The sequence below is a fragment of the Myotis myotis genome, unplaced genomic scaffold (genome assembly GCF_014108235.1).
Source record: "Myotis myotis isolate mMyoMyo1 unplaced genomic scaffold, mMyoMyo1.p scaffold_m19_p_2, whole genome shotgun sequence".
Lineage (NCBI taxonomy): Eukaryota > Metazoa > Chordata > Mammalia > Chiroptera > Vespertilionidae > Myotis > Myotis myotis.
In genome coordinates this window covers 1,725,659-1,735,913 of record NW_023416324.1, presented here as the reverse complement: position 1 = coordinate 1,735,913, position 10,255 = coordinate 1,725,659, and the positions used below count along the sequence as shown (strand labels likewise).

Below are 10,255 nucleotides of genomic sequence, written 5' to 3'. Positions count from 1 at the left end.
TTTCTCATTGGTGTTCTTATCTCTCTCTCCCTCTCCCTCCCTCTCCCTGAAATTAATAAAAATATCTTTTAAAAAATATATAGTTCACCCTGGCCGGTTTGACTCAGTGGAGAGAGTGTCAGCCTGAGGACTAAAGGTTGCAGGTTCCCTGGCCCTGGTCGGGGTGTGTGCAGGAGGCAATCGATCAATGTGTCTCTCTCACATTGATGTTTCTCTCTGCCTCTCCCTCTCCCTTCCACCCTCTCTAAATATCAATGGAAAGTGCTCGCTTCGGCAGCACATATACTAAATATCAATGGAAAAATATCCTCCGGTGAGAATGAACAACAACAACAAAAATACATAGTTGGAAAAGGGCAGCGTATTTTAACAGTCTTTTCAGAAAACTGTGGCTGGTTTTCTCTGGCACTGCACCACAACTCAACATGCGGAGTGTCTCAAGGTGGGCTGCCGTGGAAACCGGAAGCCACCCTGACGTACTACTTCTTCCTGCTGCTTCACTGACCCGCGCTGATCTCGCTGGCATTTTGAATGACTCTCACCCTCTTGTGGTTATGGAACATCATGCGTTTAGTCATCTGACAAATATCGGTCCCTGAGTTACCCAGATCCTCCAAGCAGTGACTCATCATGGTGTCATCACACGCCACATGGCTTCTGGAAAAACAGTGTATGCTTGTGAAAGAATGACAATGAAGAATGCAAAGCAGCCCTGGCCGGTGTGGCTCAGTGGATAGAGCGTCGGCCTGCAAACTGAAAGGTCCCAGGTTCGATTCCGTTCAAGGGCACACGCCCGGGTTGTGGGCTCGATCCCCAGTGGGAGGCGTGCAGGAGGCAGCCGATCAATGATTCCCTCTCATCATTGATGTGTCTATCTCTCTCTCCCTCTCCCTTCCTCCCTCTCTCTAAAAATCAATAAAAACGTATTTTAAAAAAAGATATGGAAGAAGAAACCAAACACGCCGAGATGATCAGAGGATCTGGAGAAGGAGCCTCCTTCACTGATGTCCTGGAACTCTCCCCTGCCCTGACCTGTAGTGGTAAGTAACCCAGTGTGAGCTGGTGAAGAAACACACTTTTATTTTTGATTGTTGACACTCTTACAGGGGTCCCCCACCCCTCCCCCTTGCCCACCTCCCCCCCCAGCCCCCCGCTCTGGCCTTCACCGCACTGTTGTGTCCATGGGCTGGGCGTGCCTGTTCTTTAGCTGATCTCCGCACCTTCCATCCAGGCCCCGCGCTCCCTCTGAGATTTGCCCGTCTGTTCCAGGTACTCTCCCTCCAGGTTCTGCGTGCTCATCAGTTATTTTGTTCATTAGGTTCCACAGGAGGGTGACCGTGTGACCTTGTCTCTCTCTGCCTGGCTCCCTCCACTCAGCACCCTGCTCTCCAGGCCCCTCCATGCCGTCGCAAGGGTAAGAGCCTTTTTTCACTGCTGCACGGTGTCCACGTGTCCACGCCCCACAGCTCTCTATCCGCTCCTCTACTGGTGGTCGCTTGGGCTGCTTCCAGATCCTGGCTATGGTAAGTAACGCTGCTGTGAACACAGGGGGGCACATATGCTTTCTGACTGGTGTTCTGGGGTTCTTAGGGTATATCCCCAGAAGTGGGATTGCTGGGTTAAAAGGCAGTTCTATTTTTAATTTTTTTGAGGAAACCCCATACTGTCTTGCACAGTGGCTGCCCCAACCTGCATTCCCACCAACAGTACAGGAGGGTTTCCAAGAAACACGTTTTGGATATAGAGACAGAAAGGTTCAAGTGAAAAGACAGAAGGTGTGGTTAATTTCACCTGTCAACTTGGTTGGCCACAGGGTGCCCGGATGAAACGTTACTTCTGGGTGTGTCTGGGAGAGGTTCCCGTGAGGTCAGCCCCAGGGGGGACATGCATTCACTACGGCAGGGGTGGACAAACTTTTTGACTCGAGGGCCACAATGGGTTCTTAAACTGGACCGGAGGGCCGGAACAAAAGCATGGATGGAGTGTTTGTGTGAACTAATATAAATTCAAAGTAAACATCATTACATAAAAGGGTATGATCTTTTTTTTCAATAGTTTTATTCATTTCAAACGGGCCCGCGGGCCATAGTTTGCCCACGGCTGCACTCCGGGCTCCCCTGGCCGAGGCTCTGGGACTTCCATGGAGCCACAGCACCAGCCTCCCTGGGTCTCCAGCTTAGAGACGGCAGACCCCGAACATCTCAGCCTCCACAGTCATCATGGCAGCCGCTTCCTCACAGTCTCATAACCAATATCATCTATCTATCTATCTATCTATCTATCTATCCATCCATCCATCTATCCATCCATCTATCTATATATAGACTGATTTTTAGAGAGAGAGGAAGGGAGTGGGAGAGAGAGAAACATCGATGGGAGAGCAGAACAGGGATGGGCTGCCTCCTGCACGCCCCCCACTGGGGATCAAGCCTGAAACCCGGGCCTGTGCCCTGACCCGAAATCAAACCAGCAACCTTTCGGTGCACGGGATGACACCCAACCAATTGGTTTTGTCTCCCTGGGGAGCCCTGATTAATAATAATAATAAAAATAAGAATATTAACATTAATAAAAAGGCTGGAGTAGCCACTTTAATATCAAATAGATTTCACACGTGAAATGTTATCAACGATAAAGTGGGACATTTCCTAATGAAACGTCAGTTCATCAAGAAGCCATAGCAATCCTACTTGCATGTGGGCTTAGTAATCGGGCTTCAAATGACAAAGTAAAAGCTGACAATGGGAAGACTTAGTCAAACGCTCTTTTCTAGATGGCAGCTCAACACTCCTGTCAGAGCGATGGGTGAAACAGGTGACCCGACACCGAGAAGGCTGGAGAAGGCTTGAACAATACTCTCCGAGTGCAGGAGGACAGTGATGGCACAGAGAGGTCAAGGAACTTACCTGGGGCCACACAGCGAGGACGTGCCTGGAAGAGGCTTCACCCACATCTCTGGCCAGGCAGGGGCTTGGGTAGGAAGCAGCCCTTTCTCAGGCGCCTGCTCCCGGCAGAGGCTGCGCTGATGGGGCTCCCTCCCCCGAAGCATCTCTAGCTGATAAGGGCCCGCGGGCTCTTCCCACAGCAGTTACTTGAGGCATGAAACCAGCTTCCTTTTCCTCCAGGGCCGTGAGAACTGTAATTACCCCAGTATTTATTATCCTGGGTGTGAGAAAACTAGAGCCACCTGCTCCACGAGGCTTGTGTTGCAATCATGGGGTTCCCGGTACACATTTGAGCAAAGGGAAGTTCGTATGGATTTTTAGTAACATCTGGGGCAGCTGGAAGCAGGCGGGACGGGGAAGGAAGGAAGCACCTCCAGGAAGTCGCTCAGCCCCTAGGTGGAGCCACCAGCTTCAGGCTCAGAGTCAGGCGCCTGGTTGCGCCCTCGGGGGGAGCGGAACCTGACGTGCCAGGCGCCTGGGCATCTCACTAACCCACTCAGGGCAGGCACTGGGCGGGGCTGTGACTCTAGCCGAGGGTTTCACCCACTGGAAGGGCTTCTTTTGGACAAAGAATCTCTGTCTCTCCTACACCCCGGGCTGTTTCTCTTCTCCATACGATGACCCATTTGTCCGTGGCGTCTGGGTCCTGCTTGCAAGCTGGTCGCCTATTGATGATCAGTTTTAGGTTTCCTTGGAGTCGTTCCTGCTGGAATCACAGCCTCAGGGCTTGGCGTTTCCTAAATCCTCACCCGAGGATACGTTTTTTAATTGATTTTTATTTCTTATTTTGAGAGAGAGAGGAAGGGACAGAGAGAGAGGAACATCTCTGTGAGGGAACATCGATCAGTTGGAATCATACCCCCCACCTCTCGGTGCACAGGACAACGCTCCGACCCTCCGACCGACCCAGCTGCCCACCCGGCGGGCGCCAGGGCGTGGCCCTAAGGTGTGCGGAGGGTGGGCAAATGCGGGCTGGGCCGTCTCTGAGCAGCCTCCTGGAGATGCTTGTGGCCCCTGTGGGAGCCGAGAGCTACGCTTCCGACTGCACGTCAGTTTCCTGCTGGCAGCACACTGGGTCCCTCAGTGCCTGCCGGGTCCAGCATCTCTTACGAGGCAGCCACACGTCTTTAGTAAAACAGCCAAATCTTATTCACATGAAAAGAAACAGGCTGTGTGAACAGGGGCCAGGTCCCTCCCGGCCGGGTCCCAGCCCTGGTGAGAACTGGCAGGTCTCTTAGCAGGAAGCCCAGCCTTTGCTGGTTGGAGTCTTCTTCCTGGGCCCGGTCCAAGGTGACCCCATCCCCCTGGTCAAACCATTCCTGCAGCCCCAGGCCCCGGGCAGCTGGCCTCCACCCAGAGCTAGTCCACAAAGCCCTACTCTGCCAGGCACTGTGCCAAGTGCCTGATAACAGCCAATTGTTTACTCCTCCCAACCCTAATAGGGGCGAATTCTCTTGTCTCCCCATTTCTCTTGATAAGAGAACCAAGGCACAGATGAGTAAGAGTTAACCTAGAGGCGGCGGGCACAGGCTGGAGGGGTCAATGGGGGAAAGGGGACATGCATAATACTTTCACCAATCAAGATTTACATATTTAAAAAAAAGAGTTAATCTAGCCACGCAGCCTGGGAGCGGGGCGAGGAGTAGGGCTGGGTGCTGCCCCCCCATCCCCCCACCCCCTCACCCCCCCCCCTCACTCCTCCATCAGGCTGCCCGCTCTGCCCGCCCCGCCTCCATCTCGCCTCCCCTCCCTTTCAGCCCCAGGTCTCTTGACTCTGACAGCCTATGGGCCACCATGAGGGCCTTCAGTGCGACTCTGGACATAGGCTTCCTGAAGGTCCCTTTTACTCAGAAGCCCCGCCCTCCCGTTCAACACCGGTGCTCTGAGCGCACTTCCTGGGAGCCCTTCCCTGGGGTCTGGACCTTCCCTGCCACCTGCCTCTGCCTCACCCCTGGCCCAGGTGTGGGTCAGATGAACTGGGCAGTTTGGGGGGCACGTGCCCTGCGTTCATTAGGCCTCTGTTTCATAGCTCTGAGTGAGAAATACAAACGTACACAAAGCCCGAATTCCTGCCAAAACACAGATACTCATGTTTAAAGGCATTCAGCATTCTAACAGCGAATGTGTGAGCATGCTTGCTGCGCCTCATCCCTTATCTGCCCCATGCCTGATTACATTATGACGGAGCAACTCGCCCACAGCTGTGAAGCTGGTAGGAAAGAAACAACATGAATGCAGAAATTTGCCCACATCGTCCACGCCCGTAACCACTCGGCTCACACTTCCCTAAAATTGTAAAGAAAACAAGGGCCGTAGTCCCACCTCCCAGATACATCGGTTTTGAAGTTGTGACTCTGAACAGAGATACGATGCGTAATGCACATGTCTGCAGTCTAAACAAATCACTAGAAACCTGTTCAGCAAGACCCAGGTCAAACGGGAAACAATACTAACCTGGTTCATGCCATCGCCACCCCGTGGGACGCCCTGATGACAATCCTCTCCATTTCTTTGAGAGGGACCCACTGTTGAGAGCGAGAGGGATGGGAAACATGGATTTGTTGTTCCGCTTATTTATGCATCTATTGGCTGCTTCTTGTCGGTGGCCTGACCGGAGATTGAACTACAGCCCTGGCATATCAGGATGACGCTCTAACCAACTGAGCTACCCGGCCAGGGCAGAGACCCGTTATTTGTTGTCAGAATGGCTGCCTTGTTTTTCTCTATAACTTGACCATCTACTTACGTTTTCCTAACAAAGAGAATTATTTGTTCTTAGCAAATTATTTTTTCAAATCATAAGAGGAAGTTTGTTTAGAGAGTTACAGAGGTAGTAGAAGTGAGCCAGCCAGGCTGCGTGGGCTCAGGAAGCAAGTTATGGAGGTAGAAGGGCGCCGGGAGCTTAGGAGAGAGAAGGCAAAGGTAAGTCGCCTGGGCGGGGGGCGGGGGGAGTGGGAGAGGGGAGGAAAGGAGAGGGAGAGCACGCTGTTCTCAGCACATTTCAATTATACACTATAGTGCCATCAACTGTAGCCACCGTGTTCTCATTAGGTCCTCAGACCTTTTACCAACCACCCCCCAGTCCTGGCAACCACTCTCCTATTCTCTATGAGTCTGCCTTTAAACATTTTTTTAAAAAAATATTTTTATTGATTTCAGAGAGGAAGGAAGAGAGAGAGAAACATCAATGATGAGAGAGAATCATGGATCCGCTGCCTCCTGCACGCCCCCTACTGGGGATTGAACCTGCAACCTGGGCAGGTCCCTTGACCATAGTCGAACCCGGGACCCTTGAGTTCACAGGCCAACGCTCTATCCACTGAGTTAAACCGTCTAGGGCAGGGGTGGGCAAACGTTTTGACTCGAGGGCCACAATGGGTTCTTAAACTGGACCGGAGGGCCGGAACAAAAGCATGGATGGAGTGTTTGTGTGAACTAATATAAATTCAAAGTAAACATCATTACATAAAAGGGTACGGACTTTTTTTTCAATAGTTTTATTCATTTCAAACGGGCCAGATCCGGCCCGCGGGCCGTAGTTTGCCCACGGCTGGTCTAGGGCGAGTCTGCCTTTAGATCCCACATCCTGAGTTATAAGTGATACCTACCGAGTTATAGATTCAAACTTAACACAAATCCAATGGTGCAAATACTATTGTTCCCTCCCTTCCCCCCCCCCCCCCCGCATAAGAGAACTGAGGCACAGGGGAGTGAAGAGCTAAGCTAAGGGCACCCAGCCTGTGGCCGTGCAGTAATTGTCTTTGTCTGGCTTATTTCACTTCGCGTGATGCCAGGTTCATCCATGTTGTCACAAATGACAGGATTTTTTTCCTTTTTAAAGCTGAACACTATTCCGTTATACATATGTCCATATACGGTCATCCCTCTTGGGCTTCTGTACCCACAGGGGACTAACTTCAGGAACTCCCGTGGACACCAAAATCTGTGGATGCTCAAGTGCCGTAGGCAGCCTTCCGTCGCCACGGGTGTGGGACCCACGGAGGCGGAGGGCTGCCTGTGGAGCTCACCTCCCCGTCCATCCATGTGCACGAGCGCTCGTGGTCTCCGCACCTTGGCTGTTGTCAGTGATGCTGCAATGAGCCTGCGAGACCGGGCATCTCTTCGAGATAATGGCTTTGTTTCCGTCAGATGCTCACCCAGAGGTGGGGCTGATGAGTCGGACGGGCGTTCCGTCTGTAATTTCTGGAGGAGCTTCCAGGCTGTTTCCCACGGCGGCCGCACCAGGGTGCCTTCCTCCCGACTGAGACGCGGTTCGCGGTTCCCCTCTCCCACGTCCTCGCCAGCGCTGCGCTCTCCCCTGTTTGGTAGCAGCACAGCTGTGTCCTGGGTCCTCTCTCCTCAGCATTGCCAGTCTCCCTGTTGTACGCACATGAACTTGATCGATTTTCATGGCCATCGGCCACTCCACTGACGAGTATATTACAACTTACTGACCCAGCCCACTGTTGACGGGCATTGAGTCATTTGCAGTTGGGGGTCGTCACAGTGTTGCTATGAGCCCCCTCTGAAGCATATCTGGGTGCACCCACTCGTGCTCATTCCACAGGGTGTGTACCTAGAAAGGAAATTGCTGGGTTAAAGGTAGGACTATTTTCAACTTTAGTAACTATTTTTTTTTTAGCTATTTTCCAAAGAGATGGTAACAATTCATATTCCTACTACAGTGCTTCATGTTTGATACTCGTATTGACATGAAAATATAAAATACATGAGCAGCCGGCCGGCGTGGCTCAGTGGTTGGTTGAGTGCCGACCAATGAACCAGGAGGTCACGGTTTGATTCCCGGTCAGGGCACAGGCCTGGGTTGCGGGATTGATCCCCAGTGTGGGGTGTGAAGGAAGCAGCGATCAATGATTCTCTCTCATCATTGATGTTTCTATCCCTCTCCCTTCCTCTCTCAAGTCAATACAAATATATTTTAAAAAATAATATAATAAAATACATGAGCACTTAGATGGTAACAATACAAAAACATAGAAATGAAAAGTAAAGGCCTTACCCCCTAATCCTTTTCCCCAAAGGCTACCGGTATCAACAGTTTCTTTAGTATCTTTCCATAAATATTAGAAGAAATTATTTAAATAATATATTTAAGTTTTTAAAATGACAATTTGTGGAGACTATTTCTAGTCCAAAGAGAGTTTGCAAATTAAATGTCTGCTGCGGTTAAATAATATATCGCTGTTGGAAGCCCCCTACTGAGTCAATCATTTGTAGAATATTTACTGAGCACCTATTACGTGCTAAGCACTTTTCCAGGAACTTGGGATATGGCAATGAACAAAATAGTAAAAAACTCATGCCCGTATGGAAGACACATTCTAGTTGGGGAGATACAATAAACAGATGAGTAAAATATATGTTAAATGCTATTAAGTGTTAGGAGAAAAATAAACCAGGGACGAGGAGAAGGGAGTGTTGAGGAATTGTAATTAAAAAATGTTTTTATTGATTTTTTTTTGAGAGAGAGAGAGAAGGGAAAGGGAAAGAGAGAAACATTGATGAAAGAGAACCATCCATCAGCTGCCTCCGGCACGCCCCCTACTGGGGATGGAGCCAGCAACCAGGGCATGTGACCTGACCAGGGAGTCAAACCAGTGGTGACCTCTTGGTATGTGGGATGATGCATAATCCACTGAGCCACACTGGCCAGGCAGTGAATTGCAATTTTAGAGGAAAGAACTGAGGTGTGAAGGGGGTGAGCTAGGTGGGTCCCTGGGGAAGAGTGGTCCCAGCATATTCAACCAGGGAGGTCAGAGTGGCTGGAGCTCAGTGACGAAGGGGGGCAGTGATAGAGGCCAGCCATATGGAGGCAGGTGTGGGCAGGTGAGGCCAGACGTATGGAGGCAGGTGTGGGCAGATTTCTGAAAGCCGCGCGGAGACGTGACCCCATTCTAGACTTACATTGAATGCAGAACCAGCAGGTACCCCGCTACTGATCCAGTCATTTGCAACCAGTGTGAGAGGGACGGGGTGTCCGGAATGACTCCGAGGGGAGCTTGAGCTCTGGGGAGGATTTGTAACTTGCTGACCCGGGGAGTGTGAGGACTCAGCGAGCGCGAGATGCCTGCACACACCCCAGTGAGCTGTGGCCTAGGCGGGGCACAGGAGCCTGGGATTTCCGGGAGAGGCCTGGGCCGCAGGTATGCGGCAGGTATTGCATAGATGGGATCCAAAGCCACGAGACGGGGCGGCACCTCGAGTGCAAACACCGCTGCCTCTCTCCAGTTCCGAGAGGACCCGCAGGGAAGGCTGAGCAGAGTGGCCGGGAAAACAGGAGTGTGTGGTGTCCTGGGTGCACAGGAGAGACCTTTCGGAAGAAGAGGGTGGGGGTGCTAGCGCTGGTGGAGGTGACGCAAGATGGCTTCTGACCTGCACTGATGGATTTAGCAACTTGGAAGGAATTCGTAACCTCGATAATTGAACGTCCAAACCCAGAAGGGAATGGGTTCCTGAGAGCGTTGGGAGGGGCGGGGGAGAGGGTGCCTGTATAGACGTTTCGCCGAGAGGGATGGAAATGGCCCAGTCGGTTGAGAAAGGAGGAAAAAAAACTAAAATGGGAAGGAGAGAGACTGTGAGGGGAGGGATCCTGTAAACCCATCAGCACGAGGGTAACAAGAACTCAGGGTGTTTTTGCTGAGGGTCTGGTTCTCCATTTCCATCCGCCGGGAATCGAGGGCAACCTCACCAACAACGGGCGGTCACACACCGGCCGTGAGCCCTGCAGCCTCGGGCTCTGCAGGATCCAGGGCCCCGTAACCCCGGGCTGGGCGGCTCGGCCCCGGGCTCCCCCGCCTGCTCGCAGCGGCCGCGCAGGCACACCGGCTCCCCGCGTCTCCCAGGCCCGACCCCGCGCAGCCCGGTGCAGCCACGTGCCTCCGCGCAGCACCCGCACCGCAGCTCGGCCCTGCGCGCCCGTTACGGGAAGCCGCCTCCCACTTCCTCTCGGGGTGCGTTTCACTTTATTTACTATTTCTTTTCGGGGCTCCTTTTAGACTGCAAGACCCGAACGAACACGCGCCCGCCCGGTGGGCGCGCCGTGACCCCGAGCGGCCGGGCGCTGCGGCCGGAAGCCCGCGCACAGACACGCGCACCGCGGGGCGAGGCTGACCCACGAGGCCCCACCCCGCCGGCGCCGCCCAACCGCCGCCGAACCTTCTGGAAGCGGCGCCCCGCTGCCAGAACGGGACGCCGGAGAGGCTGGGGAGGCCGGGCGCGCGGGGCGGGGCCTGAGCAGGAGGCCGCGTCTGATTCGCCGCCGGCGCACAGGCCCCGCCTCCCGGGCGCCA

The 10,255-nt window shown here is 52.9% G+C and overlaps 1 long non-coding RNA gene across 1 annotated transcript; it reads left to right on the top strand.

Moving 5' to 3' along the window:
* Positions 1–227: 227 nt before the first annotated feature.
* LOC118677679 lies at positions 228–2,922 on the top strand. The gene is made up of 4 exons (XR_004974469.1): positions 228–767; positions 939–1,040; positions 1,319–1,523; positions 2,774–2,922. It is a non-coding gene; the product is annotated as an uncharacterized LOC118677679 (long non-coding RNA).
* The last annotated feature ends 7,333 nt before the right edge of the window (positions 2,923–10,255 follow it).